The sequence below is a fragment of the Convolutriloba macropyga genome, unplaced genomic scaffold, assembly GCF_964194025.1.
Source record: "Convolutriloba macropyga unplaced genomic scaffold, txConMacr16.3 SCAFFOLD_1339, whole genome shotgun sequence".
NCBI lineage: Eukaryota > Metazoa > Xenacoelomorpha > Acoela > Convolutidae > Convolutriloba > Convolutriloba macropyga.
In genome coordinates, this window is record NW_027451993.1 from 27,358 (window position 1) to 55,000 (window position 27,643).

The 27,643-nt window shown below is 36.8% G+C and overlaps 1 long non-coding RNA gene across 1 annotated transcript; it reads right to left on the reverse strand.

The window, feature by feature from the left end:
• Positions 1 to 6,127: 6,127 nt before the first annotated feature.
• Positions 6,128 to 21,742, reverse strand: LOC142357104 (uncharacterized). Its single transcript, XR_012761549.1, has 3 exons — positions 21,323 to 21,742; positions 10,322 to 10,595; positions 6,128 to 6,687 (listed from the first exon to the last, which is right to left on the reverse strand). It is a non-coding gene; the product is annotated as an uncharacterized LOC142357104 (long non-coding RNA).
• Positions 21,743 to 27,643: the final 5,901 nt, after the last annotated feature.

The following is a 27,643-nucleotide window of genomic DNA, read 5'->3' on the forward strand; positions in this document are numbered from 1 at the left end:
ATTGTTAAGATAAGAACAACCCAAATGCTGTTAAAAAAAGTAGATGAAATTAGAAAAATTTTTCCCAAAAAACTTTTCTCTTCTTCGGTTTGACACGTTTCTCGCTCAATTTTTTCTGAACTTGCTGTTTTTGCTTTTTTTTAATTCTTCGTTTGTTCGTAAAATGCTGATTGGTCTCATAGACTTCTTATTAAGGATAGCAGTCAGTTTATAGCACAAACTAATAAAGTTTATGATATTTTCCGATTTCAAAGACTTTTAATATTTTTCCTTTTTTGTTTTTTTTGTCAACTTGTAAATTATACTCATCAATGAGAGGTTCCATTCCTTGTAATTCGAAAACCATTTTTTCACTGATATCATTTCGTAACTGATGTTTAGTTTGTTGGACAATATGCGTTTTCATAAAAGTGTTGTGATTGGCCAATATTTGTGTTTCTTTTTCTCTTCTCTTTCCACACTCGCTAAAAAAATTATGTTTTCGGTTAATTTGTCCTTTGTTTTTTCGTTGTAATCTTTTTCTATTGGCAGATTTTGTAAGCGCTGCATCGGGGCGTTGTGTTATGTAATTCAATTAGTAGTTCGGTCGTTTTAAATTTTTTTAGACTCAAATATCTGTTTTTGATTATCTCATCAGGTTGACAATTAAGTCAAAAATGTCGATCAACTCGGGTAGGAACATCATCATTGAACGCACATTCACGAGCATCCTTGTTTTTTTAAATACCCAAATGAGGTGGTTTCATCTTCGAAATTCCACGCTAATTCCATCTCTTCAATCACCAGTCTTATTTACAAGGCTGTCCAGAAGACTCGTAATATCATCTTTTTCAAAAAATTCAAGAAAACTATAAAAATGTATCGGTTTTTGTAACAAGCTTTAAAAATGAGGTCCAGCCAAAAACTCCCAAAACTTCGCGAAACGTCCTGGTAGGGTCGCGGTAAGCAGTTCATCATAGAGATTGCTATTTTAATGGCATTCCGGAGGTTTGAAGTTGAATTGCTGGACGAAGTTTTTCTTCAAACTGGAAGACTTTCAAACATTTCAAAGCGATCGAATATTCTACAGAAGGGATCTGCAGTTTAGGTTTCTGTGCTCGAATGGAGTACAGGTAGCCAAAATTTTTTACATTCCCCCATTGCATGTTGAGTATTTCAGTACTTTCCAGCTGAAATTTAGTGCTCTGCTTATTAAGAGAGCTTGAAACATTTTGAAGCAATTAACTTTGTGAAAAAGGATGCAGGAGTAAAAGTTCTCAAGCTCCCGTGTCCGCATAGGTGTATCTTTCCTTGATATATGTGTTTGTCCTCAATATTTATACCTTAAATCAACACTCCGACGAGGATAAGCTGAAGTGTAGCCAAAAGAGCCAAATTATGCCCAGATATATCATTATCCATTAGAATGACAGACCCTTGGGTCTTCTTTTAATTACAATGTTGCATTCTTTCTGCTATTTTTGACGTTTCTCCATCCACTTCACTGTTTTACCAAATCTTTTGCCATTTTCTTGATTTTTTGATCCCGGGCCATAGTAATATTGCAAATCAGCTCTAAATCATAGTATTTGTCAGTCTGCATTTTTACTATGAACATACTCTGATCATGTCACTTTTTACTATGAAAAGTGTAAATTCAGACAAAAAATGAAGTCTATTGCGAGTAGAAACCGCATTGAATTCTTAAGCTTCGCTTAAACTGTTCGCAATTACTTTTCAGCCTTTTTTTCTGTGATAAGCATTCATACCATAGAAACAGAAATTGTTAAAAATAACCTCTACGAAACTACATTTAGAGAAAGAAACAAAAACCATAATAGTTAAATTATGATTACCTATTAAAACTAATAAGGATAAAAAATATTCTATCATTTGGAGTGTTTTGAGTTGAACGATTATTTGGAGATTCACTTTTGAATTTCCTCTGCATTTCTCCGGCATCCCTTTTGCAGCAAATGCAAGCATAACAGTTGTAGCAACTAAAAGCAGCGACACCTCGGGTGGGGGTCACAATTTTACGTAAATATTTGCTATTCAATGACATATTCTTGGTCACTACTTGAATTCCACAACCCCTAACCCTTTGAATACTATAAAACAGTACTGATATAGCAATTTACTATTGCGATATCATCAATCAGTACTGGTTTACTTTGAGACGAGGGTCCGGGATGTTTAACCAGCTAATTTTGTTCTTTTTAAACATGCTTGTAAGCTAATTTCGCGCTAAGTTTGACCGTTTTCGGACATACATTTGAGAAATAGCAGAGAAAGATATGAGACAAAAATCCTTGTTAAATTCTTGAGGGTGACAAAAATTATTAAAAAATCACTTTTTCGGAAACTGGAAAAGAATTAGTTAAACCGACCTCAAATTAATTACATTAATTTTTTCCTTACTTTTTTATAGGTTTAGGCTTCTATTTTGGGATCTAACCATCAGTTCTGCAGGTAGCATTGACAGTTTTATGAGTGAAACAGTAAAAACTTTTAATTGATCCACCTAACCTGAAACGTTTCGTTTTCCTTTTGAACTTCAATTTACAGCTAATCTTTTTTGAGACTATTACATAAGCATGTGCCCTATTTGGAAAAAACACTCCGTTCTTACTTCTACCAAGAGGATACTTTGTAATTCAGTGAACGTCAAGGGAAGAAACCAATTCTAAGGCTTGGCAGAGAAACCCAAGACCAGGATTTTCCCTGCAACTAAAAGCAGCGACACCTCGGGTGGGGGGTCACAATTTTACGTAAATATTCGCTATTCAATGACATATTCTTGGTCACTACTTGAATTCCACAACCCCTAACCCTTTGAATACTATAAAACAGTACTGATATAGCAATTTACTATTGCGATATCATGAATCAGTACTGGTTTACTTTGAGACGAGGGTCCGGGATGTTTAACCAGCTAATTTTGTTCTTTTTAAACATGCTTGTAAGCTAATTTTGCGCTAAGTTTGACCGTTTTCGGACATACATTTGAGAAATAGCAGGCTTTCTTGATACTTTCTCGTTTTTGTTTTGTTAATTTAGAGTCTGTTTTACTGAGAATTTCACTTGACAACGTTCATGAGGTATTTGACGAATTTCCCGACATTTGTTTCAGCAAATTTAACGCCAATTCTGACATTTTAAACAATTTCGGTAGCAATTTAACATCTTTTTGAGATTGAACCGCCATTTTGGCGTTTTACCGGCTATTGCTCACGTTTTTTTTTTGGACTTTTCAAGTCTTTGCTAGGTCTTGAATCCAGACAAACTCTTTATCACACTTCTATGTATAATAGTTTTTGCCCCAATATTTACGTATTACCCACAACCTGCTACAACTTCCCCAAATTCCCTGCCAAAGTAAGACGACTAATGAGTGCACCATGGTTTCTTAAAATTGTTCTATGGAAGATCTCACGGGATGCTTACCAAGAACTGTTCTCATTTAAAATCTGATACGCACTTTCACCATAAAAATTCATTTTGCAGACCTCACACGATATCATAAAAGCCTTTATATGTTCTCAGATCTGATGAGATATCTCACAAGTCAAAACAATCCTATTAATGGAAGTTTTGTTAAATAAAAACATCTTATCAAATGAGGATTCTCTTTGTAGTATCTTTATCTTGTAAGATCGGATAAAAATGTTAAAACAATAACTGCAAAAATTATCAATATTGAGAGATTGAGTTACTTAAAAAACTGTGAAATTAAAAAATGTGCTTCTCTCTATATTAGGAACCAAATGAAACTCAGCTTATGATTCCTCAATCGTTGATACACAAAAAACGAAGACTCGCAGAGAAAGATATGAGACAAAAATCCTTGCTAAATTCTTGAGGGTGACAAAAATTATTAAAAAATCACTTTTTCGGAAACTGGAAAAGAATTAGTTGAACCGACCTCAAATTAATTACATTAATTTTTTCCTTACTTTTTTATAAGTTTAGGCTTCTATTTTGGGATCTAACCATCAGTTCTGCAGGTAGCATTGACAGTTTTATGAGTGAAACAGTAAAAACTTTTAATTGATCCACCTAACCTGAAACGTTTCGTTTTCCTTTTGAACTTCAATTTACAGCTAATCTTTTTTGAGACTATTACATAAGCATGTGCCCTATTTGGAAAAAAACACTCCGTTCTTACTTCTACCAAGAGGATACTTTGTAATTCAGTGAACGTCAAGGGAAGAAACCAATTCTAAGGCTTGGCAGAGAAACCCAAGACCAGGATTTTCCCTGCCCAGAGAGGCCCCAAATCTTTGGTTGAAGTGGACGAATTTCACCTGCAAATGATTTTTTTTGACAGAAAACGTGTAATTGGGCGCAAAATTTATAAAAAAAGGTTGCCCTCTTTAAATTAAAAACATCGGATCTTAGCTCTGCTCAGAGAAACCCAAGACTTGGGTTCTGCGCTGCCCAGAATAACCCAGGTCTTGGCCTCTCTCTGCCCAGACATCTCTGAATCAGGACTGATGGGCTCTGGGTGTTCGGTAAGGGTTCTTAGTAATCAATTGAAAATGGCCAAAAATCTTTTCAGATGTTTTAGAGGAAGACAATATAGAAAAAGAATAGAAGAAACAGCAGGCACTCTGCCAAAAGTAATTTTCTGATATCTTTTTTTAAAAAATTTCTGAATCTGAATCACATTCTTGGCATGACTTTTAAATCTCTTTGCGGTCAGGAGTAACTATATGTTCGATTGTTTTGTAAGAATTGTGGAAATTCTTTGCAATGGAAAATCAATTTTGTCACAATTATGTTGTAAAACCTGATGTTTTTGAAACAAAGTTAATTTGTTGAAGGAAACAACTTTTTGTCGATTTGTCTTGGCAAATGACTATTTAGGAAGACTTAATTAATAAGACTATGTTTTTTTGTGAGATCAGATCTGGAAAGTGTTGGTTTTTCAAATATGATAAAACAAAGTATTATATTTTGCTCAGAATTAAGAAGAGGATGAATCCCCTAACTGATTTTAAATTTTATTAAATTGTAAGATCTTGCACTATAAAAATTCCCGCTTCACTGGTCTATAATTACACTTGCAGGTAGCGCCTTTACTAGTGCTTAGGTTATTTTTTTTTAGATTTTCAATAAACTGGAGAGCCTAATTGCAAGTCTCGAAATACATACTGACTATATAGACCGGAAATTTGATCATGGGCAGGGTATTTTTAAATTTTTGGCAAAAAGTTGCAGTATTTTCCGAAACATTACATGACGTGCCCGGGCAAAATAGTCCAAGACAAAACAGTCGCAGACAAAACAGTCCCACACAAAGCGGTCCCAAATCGCAAAATTTTCCCAGACAAAACAGTCCCAGACAAAATAGTCCTAAAAAGCAGACAAACAGTCCCAGACAAAATAGTCCCAAATAAAATATTGAAACAACTGTAAATATAATCTACTAGCAATTAACAATCATAATCTATGAGTTAAGCTTCTGGATGCAGTGTTTTTAAATGATATGAATTAGGACTAAACCAAAAATTTGTTTCAAAATACGTAATTTGGCTAAAACTAAGTTGTAATCAGCTTAATTTTTTTTCAAAGAAATACAATCAAATGAATGACTTAATGGGATTTTTTTAACTGATGTCCATATGTTTGACTCCATATTTAATTCGGACTATTTTGTCTGGGACTGTTCTGTCTGTTTTCTTAGGACTATTTTGTCTGGGACTGTTTTGTCTGGGAATATTTTGCTATTTGAGACTGTTTTGTCCGGGACTGTTTTGTCTGGGACTGTTTTGTCTGGGACTGTTTTGTCTGTTCACCTTGCGTGAATCACAGAAATTTTAATTAAAAAATTTCGTTATTATGAATCAGAGGTGATCATAAATGATATTGTGATCCGAGATATTGTTTTTTTTTCTCTTTTTATACAAAAGTATTGGGAAACTCTATTGCAAATTTTTGCTCTTTCTGTGGATGAAATGCTGTTTTGCAGCTGAAAATAGCAGAAATAGTCAACTCAAAAATAACAGAACGCAGTTTTGACTTCCTCGCCTCTTTTGTGATCTAATATTGAGCAGTTTACGCTTCCAAAAGGAAAACATAACCCCAATTCTGATTTTTCATAAAACTTTGTCTGATTCATGAATGGCAAATACCGACAATAAAGTCGCTACCGTAGGAGTAAATTCAGGAAGATTTTTTAATAAATTTTGAACTAAGTTTGCTACTATCGAGTTTATCGATATTAAACATTCTAAATTTACACCAAATTATTGAGCCAGCTAAAACCACCGTTCCGATCTTGACAGATAGAATGGTGCAAAGTAGCCCATGTAACAGATATTAATAGCAGCGTATAGCACGGCTAAGCACCGATCGAATATCATTACCACACAAATCCATTTCAAATAGACTACGTGCGCGTTTAACTTGGATATTTTAACTTGTTGTTTCTGAATCATAACCGACTTTAAAACCACTTCGAAGTTCAAGGCCAAATTTGAGCAAACATCCGCGAATGTTGAACCTTTATGCAAATTGTCTTCATAGTCTGAGAGCTGCAACTTGTTCACATGGCCAGATTTTTGAAGTTGAGGGGAAAAGTTGGGGCGAGCGAATCCGTTCGAATGGGGTGAAACTGGTGATGATTTTGAGTTGCATTCGGTTATGGGTTTTTCGGGTAGTCGTGATTTGAAACATTGTTTGTATCTCGCCTTAAAATTCTCCCTAAAACTGAAAGCTTTTAATTTAAATTATTCAATATTTTTATTTCAATTTGAACTTTGACTATCAGCTTGCAGGCAGTTCTTTGTTTAAAAAATGTCAAAATCGTCTATCTTTTCTGCAGGAAAATTTTATTTTCGCAAATGATGTTCCGACGCCACTCATCTACATTTTTCACTTAATTGTCTAACAAATGAGAAAGATTTAAAAAATTAATATAGCGTTCAAAAAACCACTAAATGAATAAAGAATCTACCTAAGAGCGCCGATGAGACTTGTAATTAATGTGACTACCAGAAAACCCGGTGATAAAATCAAATAATTACAAATATTAGTTACGACCAAAACTCGTTGTCCATTTTTGAAACAATTAAAAATCAAACTAAAATGGCATCAGATAGAACATATACTAAAAATGAACCTGTACTTTGTTACGAAAAAATATGGGACTTGATAACAAGTTGGCAAGAGGGAAAAGTTTACAAAACAATGCTTTTTTGAAAGAATTAATGTCAAACTCATTAAAAACATTATGCATCAACTGATCTCATTAATAGAATAATTTGTACCCCAAAGAAAGTTATTAAGACTTTTATTATTCAGGATATGTCATACGACTACAAAATTTTCGACAAATACAGGCAAAACAAAATTCAAAAACTGCACAAAAACAGTGTACCAGCCAATTAAATATTAGGTTGTTCACTGAGAATATTAAAAAAATAAATTTGATAGCGTTTCTTTTTTCAAGATCCTCCCATTACTGTGATACTGTGGAAAAAACAACACCCAACCTGAAAAAATGGCAAAGAAACAAAAATCACGAATATTTTTTGAAACTTCGTAGCACAAAGAACAAAGGCCATCTGAGGAAAATAAAACCCTTATGAACAGCAACTTGTAGGTCACAAGAAAAAGGTTGTGACTTGTCTATAGATATGACAAGCTACAAATAAACGGTAACAAGATTGAAAAACCCCAAAAATTCCTTGTCTTTATTCAAATGCTTTCAAAAGTCATTAAAAAACAAAAATTTTCAACAGGAAGAATAGACAGTTTATCTTGCAATTAGAAAATTAATTAAGTTTACCATTAATGAGACTGGGTCATAGGGCTTTAAAATGACAGTAAATACATGCGAAACCGAAAAAATCACAAGCAATTTGAAATCACACTGTTGAAGCCATTAAATTTGTAAATATTAGCCGCGAGAAATTTAAAAATTCGCTCCAGTCTTCTTTTTTTAAAAAAACCACTTCAAAATGACAACCAGAAAGAACAACAAACATTGAAAAATAACTAAGACTCGCAAGTTTCTTCTAAAACAAATTGTCTAAGCCATTAAAACATCAGTTAAAACGTTTAACCAACAGATGAATAAATGTTTGGTCCAACAAAAAACTTAACGACATCTCTCAATAATGAGACCATTTTACGAAACAAAACCACTTGGTAAAATACAAAATAACTGACAAAAACTAGACAAAAAAACGATGAAACACATTTTTTTCTTTTTTGATTAAAAATTATTTGAATACAAACTGTGATACAGTGTTGAAGCCATTAAATTTGTAAATAACAACCGTCACTCTCGACTCCTTTGAACGTAATAAATTCCTTTATAAAAGGACTACTTCAAAAAGACAAGAAAAAGATAAAGAAACATTGAAAGGTATCTAATGCTCACAAACTTCTTCTGAAACAAATTGTCTTAGCCCTAAAGACATCAGTCAAAACGTTTAACCAAACAAAAAATTAAAGTGAAAAAACATCACGAGATCTCTCATTGATGAGACGAAGTCACAAAAATGATATGAAATTGTAAAATACAAAAAATTGACGAAAACCCTCCGAAATAGTAAAATACAAAAAAACTGACAAAAACCATGCGAAAAGGAAAAATTGAAGAATAGTTTTTACTTATTTGAAAAAAAAAATTATTTAAAAGTCATAAGAACAATTAGCTATGTAGCCATATCATGTATTGATTTCAATTGTTTGTCTATAGTTGGCTATTGAGACAGTTATTTAACCAATATGGCATATGACAACAAAACAATCACATATTACAGGAAAATAAAAAATGCAAAGTTCTGCAAGAGAACGGTGTCGCAGCCCTTAAAACCAAGAGCCTCTGAATCCATGAAACAATAAATATATTCAATTTTCTATTTCTAATTCTTTGTTAGTTTGATTTTTCATTAAAGTGACAGATTAACAAAGAAACAAAAAATAACAGCAAAATATGGACAATAATGCACAAGAATGACAAAACTTTGTATAAAAAACTCGTTGTATCAAAACTAAGAAGCCGCTTTAAAAAACACCGCAAAAAATATTATGTTGTATATTATATGAAAGAAAATTTGAACAATTTTTATTGAGAAAAGGCTAAAAGGACAGAAATAAAACAAAATAATATTAAGTTCAAAAATTCACTGACATTTTCTTAAAACAAATATATTCAATGTTATAAGAAACATGAGATAACAAAAAATGATTTGCATAGGTTACCCTACACCTCCTGAAGAAGACTTTTAGATTTTTGATTAGTTAGACTAAGTAATCAGACCGCGAAAATAATAACAATTGATAACAAAACACAAGAATTCAGTTAAAGTTTACTAAAACTCTTTTGCCAAAGCCAGAAAAATCATCAGATTTTCTCTGTAAACAAAGTATATCAACAGTGGCCTCTTTTTCATGTATATGGTAGCTCTCATTAATCGAGCCGTGAATTGAAAATTATTGTCTGTAATGAAGATTAAAGCAGTAAAAGCAAAATCTTTTGAAAAAAGCAGTGGGCATATAAAAAATTTCTATTGTAAGAATCTTGGATGTATCTTAACCTTAATTTTTCTGCCCGTCCAGAAAACCACCCAATTGTTCTAAATCTTTGCGAATGAGATCAATTGTTAAGTGTAATTTTTAAAAAATTATAAAGAAAACAATGGTGCAATATTCATCATTAGTGAGTTAAATTTGCAAAAAACGGCAAAATTTTAATTAAAGAACACCCCTTTTCAGGGCGCCTAATTTCACCTAGGTCTCTTTTCAAGTTTACGGAGATTTTGTCAGCGGTTTCTAGTTCTCTACTTCCGGCGAACTTAAACAAAATGGTTCAAAATAGCATATTTCGTCCCGTTTTTGTTGAAAAAACTGAATGTTGAAAATTTTATCAAAAGTTTTAGCTGAACAAATCTCCAATCAAACACTTTAGCAATGCTCTTCCATCTCTAACAGTAACTATAACACTCTAACGTAAAAAGTTTCATTATACTTTGAATTATAATAGCAAAACTGAGAAAATTTTAGCAAAAATTACCGAAAAAGTGAATAAAAACTGTCGAATATTCACAAAACTGTAAACCTCAGCAACTCCCTGTAAAAAACGAATTTCGAAAAAATCTTTTTAGTTCAATATTCTAGGATGCACGCGCTTTCTAATGATACCACTCAAAACTCTCTACTAGGAATATATCGATCGGCCAAATTTGACTGAACAAAGAAACCCATTTGAGTATATAGTTCCTCCCTCCCCACTAAAGTGGGGGTCAGAACAAAAAATCCAGAGAATAAAAAAATCCTACAAATCCCCGTTTAATTAACTCCTAGAAATTTGGCAAAGTGTTTTTACCCCGAATCGCCGATGAGCCAATTGTTATTACAAAACAACGTAAACTGTTCACTTCCTCGCTGAATTCGTTTCACATGTTGACCATTTGAAAACGCTCCACCATGCAGGAACTTTCCACTGACGTCAGTGTTGCGTAACTGCTCCAGAAATAACTTCTGATGGTTGAGACTGAGTGAAATGTTTTTGAATTTGTCATTTGTAGATTTGTTCAGGCACAACCATTTGCTTATTAGCACACATATGGACAAAAGTTTTTCGTTTGGAGGCGCTCCCACTAAAAAACAGAACGCTAAATTTCCGCTGTAGTACATATACACGGAATATACAATAGACAGATAGACTATTCAAATGAAAAGATCATTTAGACCAAAAAGAACTATGATTTAAAACCACAGTCTCTGTAATCAGTAAAAAAAAATCATTTGAAAACCGAAGTCAGGCCTAAAAATTTAGTAACAGAAACTAAAATTGGTCTTAAAATCAATGCTCTCTTGCTCGACAAAATTGGCGTGGGTCTCTCAAACCCGTCTTGTGCACGTGACTTCTAATTTTTAGCATAAAAAATTGAGTTGCAAAAATTGTTCGATTTTAGTTCTACTGGCAGGGTGTTCTAGAGAAAAAACGCTTTTCGAAAAAAATATTTGTCCAGATAAAAAATTTCAAATTTTGAATAACAAAATTTGTCCGTTAAATCATGATAAATCACTAAACTGTTTGCCAATTTCATTCACATAGACTCTAAAAAGGTCTCTAAGGTAGCTGCGCTTCAATCAAACAAAAAGTTTTCTGTCATGTATAATTTGCTAAAAATTCTTTATAATTACCTAAAAATATAAGCTCCTAAAATTCTTTATGATTACTTAAAAATACGTCAAAAGCTCTTGGGCGATTTAGAGACGCAGCAGTTACATAACTGTAGAAGTAAACATTGTCTATGAAAGGTTCTGTTTCATTTAGCAAGATACCCGTTGTTGGCAATCGTAAGAAGTTAAAACTGGAGACGATTAATCACGTAATGTTTTTCACAATATTTAATCATTTAATTTTCTTCTCTGCATGTTAAAATGTTTGGTACTGCACTACTTACGAAATATAAGGACCAATTTATTAAATTTTTGCTCACTTTTTAATAAATTGATTTTTATTGTCATTTTTTGCAACTGTTTGACTAAAAATTGAGTTGATTTAAGTGTGCTTTAAGAATTTGATCAAGCATATTTTGCTGGGAGTTAATACATCACCGATTAAGCCACCAAACGCTGGGAATTATATTATCTTCATGCTGCTGCCTTGAAATTCTTCCAATCAAAATCTGACTCTTATCATTATACTACGCATAATAAACTCCAGAATAGAGGCTAGTATAGATCCGAAAATTTTTAAGCTTTTTTTCCACTTAGGCAAGTATAGATCCTAAAATTTTTAATCTTTTTTTCCACATAGGCCCTCTCATAGCAATTCCGCTCACATCCTTTTAGTGGAAAATATTGACCTGGCCACCACTTTTCCCAATGCAATTCTATGTATTCTCTAATTAATCCTATTTCTGCAGTTTTCATATATTTTGAGTAGCCGCATTTTCAAGCCGAGTTTTGTTTGTGGATTTTCATTAATTTATTAACAAAAACTAAATTTACTTTGTAAGTTTGCTGGTTTTATTTTATGGCTTAGTTTCAAACCATGTTTTGAGATTTCTCTCTGATTTGACTTCTATTGATCTATGCCTGTTCAAAGCACTGGATTTCAGTTTATATTGCCGGCTTAATTGCCAAAATGTTCCAAAATACAATACGCTTTAGGAGGAAATCGATTTGTTTAATGATTCAAAGTTGTAAAACCATTTGTAGGAAAACTAGTGAGCTGGGAATAACTTCAAGTGACACAAAAAGTTCTCTTTACTCTAGACAAAATAGCAAGTCTAAAATTTATGTTAAACGGTGACAAGAGGGTGCCATTTAAGACGTGAAATACGAACAACTTGAGGAACAATAAAAAACTCTAGTGAAATTTGACTGTATAAAAAGCTACTGAAAACTCTTGTTGCAGTTTTGCAATTTATGGATACATTTTTTATAATAAAAACCGACAATGTCCAAAAGAAGTATTAAAAGTTCATGCAGCCATTAACTAAGCGCAGACCCTCAATTTTACAATTTGTATTTATGGCTAACGACCTTGTTTTTTGTAATTTATTGCCGAATTTGTAACCCTAAAATAAATAATTTTCTCAATACATGGATCATTAATGAGCTTTAACACCCTAATTTTTCCCAAATTTATGGACCGAAAACTAACACAGTTCTGCTCGCCAAAACTCAGCAAATTTCTCGATTTGCCGTTGAAGATAAAAAATCTTTTCGTTGAAGAAAAAAGTTTTTCAATCGAATGTTCAGCTTCCCCTTAAGGGTATTTTTTGCGAGGGTATAGCACGTGAAATAAGCTTAATTTAAGGATATTTTGTAATTTTTGCGACCTTACAACCAATTTTTAGTTTTGGCGCTAAAAAACTGAAAACTGAATAAGCTTTGTCATTTTTTTAGTCAAAAATAAATTGCGAAATATCATTGACCGAAAAACTTTCTTTACTTTTAAAAAAGGATTTCAAATTAACTAAAAGTGAACAATTTTTAAAGACGTTAGAAATATATGGCGACTGGCAATCAAATTTAAGTCATGTGATTTTGAATTTAAAAAATCGGCTGATAAAAAATTTCATTGGTAGGATAACAGAACCAAATCATAAGGTAGAGAAATCTAAATTGTAGAATCAGCGAAGATCGAGTCAATATATACCGAAAAACGAAATATCAATTATGATGTTAAGGGAATAAATACTGAAACAAAGCTTGAACTGCTCATTAAAAGCTTGACAAATACTTGTTTAGAAGCAAATGGTACTAGAAAATTATACAACTTTAGGACAAATTAACGCTCATTATAGTTTGTTAAAAATTATTTTCAATGTCTTCAAACTCACTATTACATTTGAAAAATCAAGCTTACTTAACATTTGTCTCTCTGTTATTAGTTTTTAGAGAAAAGATGCCACGCAAATTTTTTATTTCTAATTTAAATATTTTGAGTCTATCTTTGAGTCGTTTGTAGCAGGGTACAATCTGAAGTTAGTAGTGTAATAAAAATTTATGTTATAGGATCTGGCTTTACAATAGTTTATCAATCAAAACTTTAAAGAGTTCAAAAGCAAAGAGATATCTTGCATGATCTGCATAGTTTTTCCCGTCAAGCTTTGCTATGTAGTCAAATTGTTCTTGTTTAATTTACTTAGGCTTTAAATTTTTCAAAAGTTAAATTTTTGACGCAGTTTATCCTTATGAAAATATTCATCGCATTGAATCCAAAGACTATTTTAAATTTCTGGGTTTTCTGCATTGTTAGTTATTGTGGAAGAAAGATTTAAAATCTTCTAGTTTATATTTGTAGCACGTTCAGTTTTATGTCCTTTAAAATTTAACAAGCTATTATTACTACCCAACCATGATCTCTGTACGGGAAAGAAAGTGCTCAAACGCGCAGAGCTGCAGCCAAATTTTAGATTCCTGAAAACCACATTTTAGGAAACCACAATTATAACGAATTGACACTCAGTTGTATCTGAAAAACTATATTTTTTCATCGAATCTCTATCATTGACTCGGCAATTTCTATATAAAAAACATCGTATTCGAAGCAAATCATATTTAGTGTTTCTTTTTCATATTTCCGCTCTTTCTGTTGTTCGCATTAGGAGAATCTAAGCAATGCAATTTTCTTCTTTCAGATCAAAAATTTTACATTCATTCTATAATTGCTTCTAGCGGGGTAAAATATGCAAAAATTAGTGTAAAAAAGTTTTATCATATCAAACATTAAAAAATTACAAGGCGCAGATATATCTTGAAAGAATATGTATAATATATCTGTGAAAATCTACTTTAATTGACCATTTTAGCTAAATTTTCAATGATTCAAGTTTTGAAAATTTTGATGCAAGATTGTATGGGGAAAAATTTTCTTTCAGTTGAACAAAAAATAACTTTTATATTCTTAAGTATTCTACAATATTGGTTTTTGTAGAATTCAAACGATACACTCTTCTTTTTCTAATTGGTCCAATTCCAGGTACCGTCATGAGTCCTTTGATTTTTTTTTCTAATTTTGTCTGGCGAACTTGATTTTATCTGCCGAGCCTGGTGTATGGAAAAAGAGGCTTTAACACACGCGGAGCTCAATTCTAAACCATTAATTGAACGGTTTTGAAAAAATAAATGCCTTCTAAAGTGAAATAATAGCGTCCTAAATACAAAATTTGTTTGGTGCAATCCCTAGTAAAAAAGTTTTACAGTTCACAGTAATGCAATAGAAATCAATTTATCAAAAAAATTTTCTCCGTCTTTATTTTTTTTCAATGACATGACGAACATTTGTTTTTTATTATTATGAAACAACTAAAACCCTTCTATTTTTACTTAAATCAAAATTCATTTTTATATTGATAAATTTTCCCCTTTTGTGCGAAAATTTTGGCACATATAACAGACCAACGTCTGACAATTGACTGTCAGTCAAAATTGTTGGGGCTGTTCTAATAAAAAAATTAACTCAAGCTATAAAAATTCGCAATTCGAAAACGCTGGTAGCTTAATGGATTCAGTGCAGTGGGTACGGAAGACTCAATTCTAAAATAAACAAAAAAAAACCCATAAAACTCAAAATATGAAACTCTTAAAATGACTTATAAGAACAAAGTAACTGAAACAATACTTATACTATAATAAAAGGGCTTACAATTAATTGTTTAGTGTTGGGTTATGGGTTTTCGCAAGCGGAATAAAAGCGTTTTTAACTAAGTAGAAAAATTAATTTCTCAAAATGAGAGAATAACAAGAATGATATTTTACAGTAGAATTTAGAGATTTACAGGAGAGATCTGATTATTAGATCAAGATGGTGATTTGATTTTGGGGATGAAAAAAGGCTCAAAAATCAGCTGTATATATACCCATTATCAGTGCGAGAAAGTCAAGATACAAAACTAATCTTAGCACCATGATTTATAGTGGGGGTCGCAAGGGTTACCCAATATGGTTTACTTCTGCAAATCAGTCGCAAAAGGAACCATAAATGGAACGCATTTGAACTCTAAGAATTCACTTTCGGAGATATCATAATCATTTGATACATGCTGGGAAGATTTTACATCAAATAATCTCACTCTATTATTAGTTATCTAGATTCACCAATTTGAACCGAACATTGATTCTAAGCACCATTTTTTGACGATCCATCTATATAAATTTTCTGATTAAAATCAATTTGCTTTTGTCTTTCTAGTCTGGTAAGTTAAACTTTCTTTCTAATTCTCACTGAGTTTAAGACTATAAATTGGTCGATATTCTAAACCCCCACTCAGACTTGAGCTGTTTGCGTAGAGTCTGTTCCCATCAAAACTGCTCTGAATATTTCCACTTTCGGAACGGGTAAGGACTTTAAGAAGATGACCGCTGCCATTTTGTCTGTAGGAACGTAATAAATTGAAATAGTCCCATTCACCGTCTTGTCCCCAAGGAAGTGAAAATTTGTCTCGATGTGCTTGCTCCTCTTGTGCATGACTGGGTTTTGGCAAAGTCTGATACAACTTTGGTTGTCCTCTGCAATTGCTATTGGACGTTTCTGTTAGATGCCAAAATCCTCTAAAAGTTGTTTCAGGTAGAGTGCTTCCTGAATTGCTGCCGCCATGCGCTGATATTCTGCTTCTGATGAAGAAGGAGCAACTATGGCCTGCTTCTTGACACCCCAGCTGAGTGCTGCGCCACGTCCGTTGAGCTTGAAGTAATAGCCCGTTGTTGATTTTCTGCCGTTCCAGTCTGCATCACTTTACCCCACTAAATCATAACCAGCCTCTTTTGTGCAAGTAAGTTTTAAGCCTTTTGAACATTGAAGATATTGCAGAAGTCGTTTTCCGCATAGCCAGTGTTGATTAGTAGGTGCGCTCATGTGCCTGGACAGAATGTTGACTGTGAACATGATGTCTGGCCTCGTCTGTTTGGACAGATAAAGAAGTGATCCAATCAAGCTTCTGGAGAGCCTCTGGTCAACTTCTTCGTCTCCTTTCTGTATTGTCTGAAGTTTCAAGTTCAAATCAGCTGGATTTCTTGAGGGTTTGCATTGATCCATTTGAAACCGCTCAAGCATTGTTTCTATGTAGCGTTCTTGGTCGACTGTGACTTTGCCCTCTTCTCGTCTGATTCTAAGGCCCAGAAACCAGTGTAGTCTCCCTCTGTCTTCCATGTGAAATGTTGCTTCTAGTGCCTTCCTGACATCAGAGATCACTGTCATACTTCTTGATGCTACAATGATGTCGTCAACCCAGACCAAGATGAAGGTGTGGTCCTCTGCCTCCAATCTTGCGAACAAACAGTGATCGTTCTTGCTTCTGGTGAACCCCTGTCTCAGTAGGAAGCTTGCCAGCTCTTTGCACAAGTTGTTAGCAGCCAAGTTGTTCAAACCATAAATTGATTTATTTGGTCGACATACTAACTTCTCCCCATCTGATCCGCTTTTTACAAATTCCTGTGGCTGTTCCAGATACACTTCTTCCTCGATTGGTGAGTGCAGGAAAGCAGTCTTGACATCAAATTGGTGCATCACATGGCCCTGCTTCGCTGATAGCTGATTTAGAATTCTGAATGTCTCTGGCTTACAGGTGGGCGCAAAAGTTTCAAAGTAGTCCAGTCCTTCCACTTGTTTGAAACCTTTCGCCACATAGCGTGCTTTGTATTTGTGTACTTGACCACTGGGTCCCAAATTCACTTTGTAGACCCATTTGCCCGGTTTGACGTCCCTGTCTGTGGGTGGTCTCACTAGGTCCCAAGTCTCGTTGTCTTGGAGTGCCTTAACCTCGTCATTCTTTTCCCGGTACCACTGGTCCCATTCGTCAGCTTGCTTGGTTTCGTAGACTGTTTCGAATTCCACATAGTTACCCTCAGTCACAGCAAGATGGGTCCTGACTACTCCAAAAAATTGCGGAACATTCCTTGCTGGTGTCCCTCGTCTGGGCTCTGCCCTGTCCGCTTGCTCCAGTGCCTCTTCAAAGAAGCCAACTGTCCTCCGTTTCACTGTCTTCCAGTGACTCAGAGTCTCTGAGACTCCCTCTTGTTGCAGTAGACTCTTCATCCAGTGCTTCTTCCTCAACATCTGAGGCATCTCGTTTCAGTGTCGTTTCCTGAGTGTTCACACTCTCTGCGTCATGCCACTCTTCCTTTATTGCAGTAGATGTACCCTGCTCCTCTTTGTTGCCATCGTCTTCATGACCATCATCTGGGTGCCAGATCCCAGTTGCTGTTACCCCTCATCTAGTAGGTCGGGCGTCTCTGTGTTGTCAGTGATTGAGCCCATTTCGGACTCCTTGATGATCACATCTCGAAGTGCCACAACCTTGCGTGTGTTGGGTACGTACACCAGGTATCCGTTGTCTCCTTCAGTGAAACCCACAAACTTTCCTTCCAGCGCCATGGGTTAAGGTTTGCTGACATCTCTGTCCCGCTTCCTCATGAAGACTGTGCAACCAAAAATATATAGTTTAATAATTGAAAGCTTAGGTTTTATACCTCGCAGCAGCTCTGCTGGGCATTTTTCTTCTCCTCGTCTCCTAACCAGGTTCCTGATCTTTGTTGCGTGAAGAATTGCTGCTCCCCACATCATCTTGGGAAGTCCTGAGTCAATCTTGCCATCTCCAGCAGTGTCCTGTTGCACCTCTCAGCCAACCCATTCTGTTGTGGCGTCTCTGATATGGTCTCCTCTTGTAGAATGCCTGCATCTAAGCAGTTTGTTTTGAACTGCTCTGAGAGAAACTCCTTCGCATTGTCTTGCCTCAGTTTCTTGGGCGTCCCCACACTGAGAAAAAGTTTCTTCAGGATGGCCAGTGCTTCACTCTTTGACTTAAGCAAGTATACAAATACAAACTTCGTGTACTGGTCTGCGAACACAATGCAGAACCGGAACCCTGACAGTGACTCTACTCTGAAAGGTCCCATCACGTCTGTGAACACCCTCTCCAGCTTCTCTTCTGCTTGGGTCTCTGCCACTCTTGGTACTGGAGTCTTTGTGATCTTGGCCAATGCACAAACATTGCATACATCATCGAGTTCCCTCACTGCCTCTGGTGCATTCCTGACCACGTCCGCTTGATTCAAATGACCCAATCGTCTGTGCCACTTCTTTGCACGGTCAAGTTTCACGCTGTTGAAATTCATCTTGAATTCTTGAACGCTGCAGGGTAAGTAAAAAATTTTTTTTCTTGTGTTAGTTTTACCTGAGTTCCCTTCTGGAGTTTCATGCAGCTGTTTCCTTTCTCGAAAGTGAAGCTCTGTCCTCACTCCGTGCATCTTGAGACTGATAGGACGTTTGAAGAATAGTTCGGCACACAGAAAACATTTTTCAATTCGCATTGGAATTCCCCTTTGTTTGAAGGTATGCTTATCCTCACACAGCCTCTGCCCACCACTCTGGAAGCCTCTCCGTTGGGATTTGTGACTACTGATTGAATGGGCACAAAGTCCAGGAACGCATCGATGTTCGTCACTATGTGATCTGTACAACCACTGTCCACTAGCATGCCTGCTGTCTTCCACTGGATAAGAGCTGCCCAGTATTCTTCGTCTGGTGAAGCCAAGGTTGGACCCATTGTCACTGACTCCTGTTTGCCTCCATCTCTTTGTTTCTTGCATGACCTGTCAAGGTGACCTTTCTCACCACACTTGCTGCATTGTGCTGTCTCCTTCCTCCTGCAGTCCTTGGCAAAGTGTCCCGGGATCCCACACACAAAGCAGTTTCCTTTCTTGGGTCCCTTCTTGAAGTCACGCTTCACTGCCAGTGCCTCTGAACCACTTTGTCCCTTGTGCTTCTGTGCTGTGCTCTAATCGAAGTTCTGCAGCCTTTTCCTCAACTCTGTGAAGTTCGTTGCCGGGTTAAAGCTTTCCTGTATAACAAAACTTTCATACCTCATTGGCAGACCAATGAGGACCAAGGCGTTGAAAAGGGTCTCTGAGACTGCTTCCCCTGCCTTTTGTAGCCGTGTGAGCAACTCCTGACCTCTGATGAAGAAGCTATTCAAATCCTCAGCATCCTCAAGTTGCAGTCGAGCAAGCTGTGCCACCAAAGTCACCACTGTCGGCGTCTCCACACTCTGAAATCTCTCTTGCAAAAGCTTCCAAGCCTTTGCTCCATCTCCGATGCCATCATCTCCCTCACAATCATGTCTCATCAGCATTAGGGTTGTTGCATCTAGAGTCAGTGCCAGATGGCACCACACATTGTTCCGTTTCTCCTTGATGTCTGCAACTTCCTTCACATATGCATCCTTCAGCACCTTGTGGTTCTTCTTTTCATCCTTGCTCGCCCCATTGGCTAGTGGTGCAGGCTCGTTGGGTTGCTCCTCTGTCCCAAGTATTGATTTGTAGAGTCCCCTTGTCTGCATCATTGCCACAAATCTTGTGCTCCAGATTGAAAAATCCTGTGCCTTTCCTGTCTAGGTCAGGAGTTTCACTGTCTGTTGATCCATCGTAGTTTGAACAGGCAAAACAGATATGAAAAGAAAAAGTACTAAGCAGAAAAGGATTATGACTGTCAACAACAAATTATAATTGTTTTAGAAATTAAATTTAAGACTTAGAAAATTGCTGGGCCAATAACCTGTTGGGTTATGGATTTTCGCAAGCGGAATAAAAGCGTTTTTAACTGAGCAGAAAAATTAATTTCTCAAAATGAGAGAATAACAAGAATGATGTTTTACAGTAGAATTTAGAGATTTACAGGAGAGATCTGATTATTAGATCAAGATGGTGATTTGATTTCGGGGATGAAAAAAGGCTCAAAAATCAGCTGTATATATACCCATTATCAATGCGAGAAAGTCAAGATACAAAACTAATCTTAGCACCATGATTTATAGTGGGGGTCGCAAGGGTTACCCAATATGGTTTGCTTCTGCAAATCAGTCGCAAAAGGAACCATAAATGGAATGCATTTGCACTCTAAGAATTCATTCACACTTCCGGAGATATCATAATCATTTAATAAATGCTGAGAAGATTTTACATCAAATAATCCCACTCTAATGTTAGTTATCTAGATTCACCAATTTGAACCGAATATTGATTTTAAGCACCATTTTTTGACGATTCATTTATATAAATTCTCTGATTAAAATCAATTTGCTTTTGTCTTTCTAATCTGGTAAGTTAAACTTTCTTTCTAATTCTCACTTAGTTTAAGACTATAAATTGGTCGATATTCTAACATTTAGCATTACATGAAACCACACAACACTATAGCAAAATCTCAATCAATGATTAGGGAAAACTATAACAAAGTGATGCTCATGTTTTTTTCGAAAATTTGTATTTTTTTAATAAATCACTATTATTGACTCATTTTTTTCTGTGTAATAAAACTATTGTATTCAAGTAAATTCAGTTGAGCTTCCATGTCATATCCCCCAACTCTCTCTGTTATATTGAAGTCAAAATTTGCTACTTTCGTTATTCTGTTGCAAAAACTTTGAAGAAATTTTTTGGATTCCTTCTAGCAGGATATGATCTAGTGATGGCGTAATCAAAGTTTTTATAATAATATCTTACAATACAAACATTTATCAGGCAAAGAATTTAAAAATTGCAAGGCGAACGAATGACTAGCAAGAACTTGCAAAATAGTTTCCATCAAGCTCGATTCTGATTGATTAATTTATTTAAACTTTCCGTTTCAATGGTTATGTTCTGAGCTAGCATTTTCTTAGGCAAAAATTTTGTCAAATTTGAGCAAAAAAAAATCATTTCTTAAATCATATTTAGGTTTGCGCCTTTATTAGTTTTTGTAGAAGTCAAACCAAACAATGTTCTTGTTTCTATTTGTAGAAGTTTTTGCTGTTTTCTGGGTGTTTTGAAGTGCAACTATCATTTCAACTGTCAGACCTTTTTCTCTGCATAGAAAAAAAAGCGTTACCAGATGCAGATCTCTAATCAAATTTTGTCACTGAACAGCTCTGAAACTGTAAATTCTTTCTGAATGAAACTTCTAGCAGTCCAAATGCGATTCTTTGCCAGTCCAGTGCGGTGCAATCCCTAATGAATTCCTCCTTTCCCTCCTTTATGCAAGTCAATGTAGCGTACGAAAATCAAATTTATGAAAGTTTTTTTCTCCGCGTTGAAATTACTGACGCTCAAATAAAATTTCGACATACATAAAGAAGTATTTTATAACTTCAGTAATTGCTATGTATATTAGTTCAAGACCAACTAAGCGGGGTTGTTACCGCGTAAATGAACAATGCGCTATTTAAATAAAAGAGCAGCGACGAATTTAAAGCGCTATGTAAACAAAGCGAGAAAGGATTACGTAATTTCTTAACCGTTTAAATGCACACAAAATCTCTTCTAATATACGTAGAAAGGTCGAAAAAAGTTCGTTAAACATAATTTTCGTTGAGCCTACTAATATACTGAATCGATTGCGCTCTTTTTAGGCTTAATATTTTTATGTTTCGAAAACGTATCGGTGACCAATCTGAGTCGAAAATCGACTCAGACAAAATACCTGCTAAAAAAGATCGAGCTAGATTTGCCGGGCCATTGAGAGGGGCCTTTGGCCTTTATGCGTTGTTGGATACAGTTGCTGACTTCTTGAATAACTTGAATAAAGTTTCGATAGTCTGATTATTGAATTACAAGCTATATTGCTGGTGCCGCCTTTATTACTTGATAGTCACAGTATCAAATCGCTTTGTAATTATTAAACCAACTTGGTTAAATTTAATTATAACTGTTGGCCAGTTATCTGATATCTAAAGTTTACTTACGGTAATTGGCTCGTTTCAAGTCATGGCTATTCTTTGAAAGATTTAAAAGGAAACAAGGGCGCAGTTTAGATTTGTGGTTATTTAAGTTTGAATGTTACAATGATTATAACGAGAACTTGTAATTATAACATATTTACTTAAGCTTGATTGCCCAAGTATACTTTCCGTCGCCTTTATTATTAAATAAAGAGCTTTGATATAACTTTATAACGGTCACTTTAACATCAACCAAACAGCTCCCGAATCAAGCCATAATTGAGTTATGATTTATAACAAATAGCAACAGCAGCTGAACGTAACTCAGATAGGATTGTTACAATAACGAGAGGCACATCGGAAAAAAACCCAAACCAGCCTCAAAGCTCCAAAAAACTTGAAGTCATAGAAGTAGTCACAGAAGAGGGAGAAAATTGACAGCTGGTCAGAATTCACATAGTCTCAAAAAAAAACTACGACTGATCCATGGTGTGGCCTGGGGTTTGGAACCGATGCACTACCACAAAAGATGCAAGTAACCGCCAGCAAGTAACCGCAAGCGATGCAATGGAGAACGCTTTCAGTGACTGGAAAAAAACTGCCAGAAAACAAAAACTGTAAGACTAGTCCAAACTCTTATAAACTTCATTTTCTCTTGATGCTATAAAATTCCCTTAACCGGCAAATCTAGCCTCCCACAACCCATTTCCTATCCCATATAACAAATTTTCTCGAGTTCACCGGTCACCGATAACCCACCCCATACACATTTTTTTGTTGAAAAATATCGAATTTGAAAATTTTTGGTCAAAGTTTTGGAATCAACCAAATTGGGCTAAATACTAGTAATTGGAACGGGTAAAGTCGTATACGAAATAAACTCAGCGAAGCAAAAAAAAAAGTTTGAAAAAATTGACCAAACTTGATATAATTTTGCAAAAAAAAATTATATAAACCGTTGATAGATGGCAGATAGAACACTTGTATAAAAAAGGGTAGAATTAAGAGTTTGGTCAAGATTTCAAATTTTGAAAAAAAACAATCAGATGACTGATTTTTTTTGCAAATAAGCGCTTATTCTTCTTGGTAACTCGTGAAAATTGTGCCTTTAACATCAAGGTTCGGAGTTTGAGCAAAACTCAAGTCAATTATGTTGTAAAAAACATTATATGGTTTTTATATTAGCTGCAAGTTCACTGCATCACGCCATAAAAACCTTGCCTCAAGCGTTACAAGACCATTATAAAAAAGGAATTTACGCTTTACCGGGTCTGAGTTTTAATCCTAACGCTTTGAAAGTCCGAAAAACCGCGCAATTTCAATTGAGTCACTTCTTCCGTGATAAAAAGAGGCTAGTTATATGGCATGATGTGGTGAATAATTCATTGTCCCGTCATCGCAGTAACAACAATAAGCCTTTAACACCTTCGAAGCTTATTGAAGTGCTTGAAAAGTATCAGGAGCGCATAGAAGCTATAGTGTATTGCCCCAGAGAGGGAACTCCTGATATCTACGATCAGCTCAAGCGTAGTACTCTAGTTACCATCCATTTAGTGAAAGACATTGTGTCTAAACGTAAACAGAAAGATCTTAGTTTACTTAAAGAGTACAGAGCATTACACCAAAGGCCTGCGCTTGAGCTGAAAACACTAACTATAGTCTTAGCTCATAAGAACAACCTCCGGTCCTTGATAACACGCTCCCGACCGAAGAAACTTTCAAAGCGCCGTCGTAAAACGCTTCGCACCCGTCATGCGTTCGAGGAGGCGGAACTCACACAAACCTTTGATAACCTGAATGTCACTTAGTCTTGCGCTGTTGTGGGAGTCTACCCGCTGACTGGCGGTGTGACTTAGTTAACTCACGAGTTACGGGTTAGCTTGTGGTTGGTTCTCTCCGATAGCGCTTTACTGAACGTTTCGCTCTCCCCATTCTTCGAGTTTTTCACTACCATCCGTTTTCCGCAGGTTATCTGGTTTCATTTTCCGCTTCCGTCCTTTTGTTTCCTTGTCACTTTGTTTCCTTCTATCTACCGTTTATCTGTCGTATGATGTAGTATGTTGAGTTTCTGCTGTAGTAAAATTTCTCTGCTAGTATGCTGGTTTGTTGTGTAGTCTCATTCCTTGCTAGGGTGTGACTTAAGTTCATTCTGGAGTTACGGCTGGTTTGTTTCGTGACTTTCACCACACTTGTTTGCTAGCAATTTGTTGTAGCTTTATTAATTTTCTTAGTATGCCTTTTTGTTGTCTGGGTAGGGTTGTTTGCTAGGGTGTGACTTAAGTTTGTTCTGGAGTTACGGCTAGTAAATTTCCTGACTTTTTCGACTTTTGGTTATACTACATCGTTGCCGTAAATTGTTTCATGTTTTGATGCCGTTGATAAAGCCCCATAATGTTTTGTGCTAGTTTACCTGGCAGTAGCTCCTCTCCTTCTTTCTAGGGTGTGACTTAAGTTTATTCTGGAGTTACGGCTAGCTTGTTTGGTTGAGTTTGTTGCTGTGGTCTGCTAGCATCGATCTTCCCGCCTCCTCGCTTGTGGTTTCCGCCCCGCCCGTGCCGTTTTCCCGTTTCGTCGTGCGCCATCCGCCCGACGTTTCCGCCCCGCCCGTGCCGTTTTCCCGTTTCGTCGCGCGCCATCCGCGCGACGTTTCCGCCCCGCCCGTGCCGTTTTCCCGTTTCGCCGCGCGCCATCCGCCCGACGTTTCCGTCCCGCCCGTGCCGTTTACCCGTTTCGTCGCGCGCCATTCGCCCGACGCTCCCGTTTGTCCGTCCGGTTTCCCGTTGCGTCGTGCGTTACTCGTTCGGCGTCTCTTCCCCTCCGTCCCGTCTCCCGTAGTGCCCCTTTTCGCGCTTCCTGCGCACCGTTCTTTCTTTCTTTCGCCGGGTACTATTGTACTCAACGAACATTTTTGCTCTTTGGCGGTTTGCTAGCCAAACCGTCACACGGGTTCGGTATAACCCATTTGTGTTGTGCTGTTGTGTACTTTATAATAGTACTGAATTAAACTTGTGGTTCCTGTTTTTCTTAAGATCATGACAACTTTGCAGGACAAATTCAACAAACTTTATAGTGCAAGAGCAAAATTAGAGGCTGAACTTAATAACATCTATGGGGAAATTAACAATGCTGTTGATAAGCAAGACAGGAAAGTTAAGATCGAACGTCTGATTGTGAAGTGCAAAGATGCTTTTACTAGAGTGGTTGATAAGAATGAAGAGCTCTTTGATCTGGCACAGAAGACTGAAGATCCAGACGCTGCCTGTAAGAATCTTGAGAAATGGTTAGAGACTGTAACAAAGAAAACTGACGAGTTCATTGCTGCTGCTCGAGGGTATATCAATTCGGTCCAAGACAAAGAGAAGGCAGAGATGTATACCTCTCACCACTCAAGATCAGGTTCGCATATGACTTCCTCAAAAAGATCAAGTCAGCGTCAACGAGAATTAGAATTATCAAGACTAAAAAGGGAGGAACTTGAGAAACAACATGAGGCAAAGCTTCGCATTGCTAGACAACGTCTTGAAATTGAAAAACAAACGAAATTGCGGGAATTAGAAATTGAGCAGCTTGAGGAGGATCATCGCAAGGAAGTAGCTGCTGCAGCCCTTGAGGAAATTGAGTTGATGACAAAATCAGCAACAGACGGGTCTGATACAAGCGAAATGAGTGGGCTCTTTACCGAAAGAAGTTCAGTTAAGAGCAAGAAACTTGTTCAAGATTGGGTTAATTCGTCACCGGCCGGGAACATGGCAGATGTTGCAAACGAACCGAGTTTGCACTTTTCTGGTTCCATCGCCCAATCCAACCAAGCAATTGTCCAACGACCTTCTTCAGCTCAACTTCCAAAGTCACACTCTAATCTCAATACTCATGGTCAAGTTGAGGCTAACATCAACCTCCCTGTCCATGAGCCGCAAGAACCAAGTACTAGAACCAATGTAACCAACGATGCACATGTTGCAAATAACATCATGCAAGAGCAACGACAGCCTCAATATACGCCTCCATCACCACCAATAAACTTTGGTATACCTACTCAACTAAACGCCCCAAACACAGCCCGACAACTGTCTCAAGCAACAATGCACTTCGATGGTTTACAGTTAGATCATCAATTCCCTCGCAGGGCGAGCATGCCGGGACAGTTGAATTTAACCAGCCCTCGGCATTCACCTCCTTTAAATGCACTCGCTAATGCTCCGCTAGCACTTAATCCGCAACAGGCACACATAAATGTACCAGCCCCTCCACCCCCCGTTCCAAACCCCGCACCACCGCATTTTCCGTTAATCCCACCAGCATTCCGATTTCCTCCTTCCCCGCCACAAGCACTCCCACTACAAGCCACTAACCCCGTGGCGAATAATGTCAATCTGTTACCCCATTCTCCGCCTGCACCATTCATTTCCTCGGCAAACAATTTCGTGCCTCAATTAATTCATCCACCACCTTCACAAAAGACTTTTCAGCCCCAAAACTTTGTACCCATAACCCACGCACCTCCTGCCCCTCCAGATCCAAATGTCTGGCGTTTTCCGGCAGCAGTCCCATCTAATGCAGTACCACTTGTACGTACATCTGCAAATTTATACACCGTACAACCGGCCCCGTTAATCAACCCTCATATACCTACATCGCACCACACCCCTCATGTACAAGCAGCAGCAGGCGCTCAAAATTACGTAACATCAGACTTCATGCAAGCGAATCCATTTAGTTCTTCTACAGGTACCGCCCCCACCTTTGTCACTCCGATCATTCCGCCAACGTATGGAGCTACCGTTCCGAACCCGTTGTGTTGGGGTGGCCCGCCGCATCCCACACCTTCGGCTCCCTCTTTGGACTCTGCGGATTTGATAAAGCAGTTGGCGGATGCAATTACTAGTAAGAAGAACGATCCACTGCCCGAGTGGAAGTTGTCACAGTACAATGGCGATCCCCTGCAGTGGCACGAATGGTTCGGGCAATTTAAAAGCGCCATAGACGCACAGTCCTTGACTGATGATGTCAAGTTAACATACTTAAAAACTCTTGTAACTGGGAAAGCTAAAACTGCCATCGCTGAGTTCGCATACTGCGGTGTAATGTATAAGGACGCACTTAAGACACTCGAACGTAAATTTGGCCAACCACAGGCAGTAGTCAGTGCACACCTAGAAAAACTCAGCTCTTTTCCACCACTAAAAATGCACAATAGTGATAACATCATAAACTATTCTGCAACAATTTCAAGTCTCGTTGGGGTCTTTAAATCACTTTCATATGACGCAGACCTTAAGAGCGCCTCACTTCTCAACACGGCTGTGCAAAAATTGCCGCCCAATCTGAAAGAGTCTTGGTCACTCTTCACAGTGAAGAAACATTGGGTTAAGCCAACACTCCTTGACTTCAACGATTGGTTGAAGGAGAAGGCCGAGGCACATGATTTAATGAAACAAACTTCGTCGAAGGCAAGAACTGAGGATAACACCAACTCAGTAGTAAAGACCAAA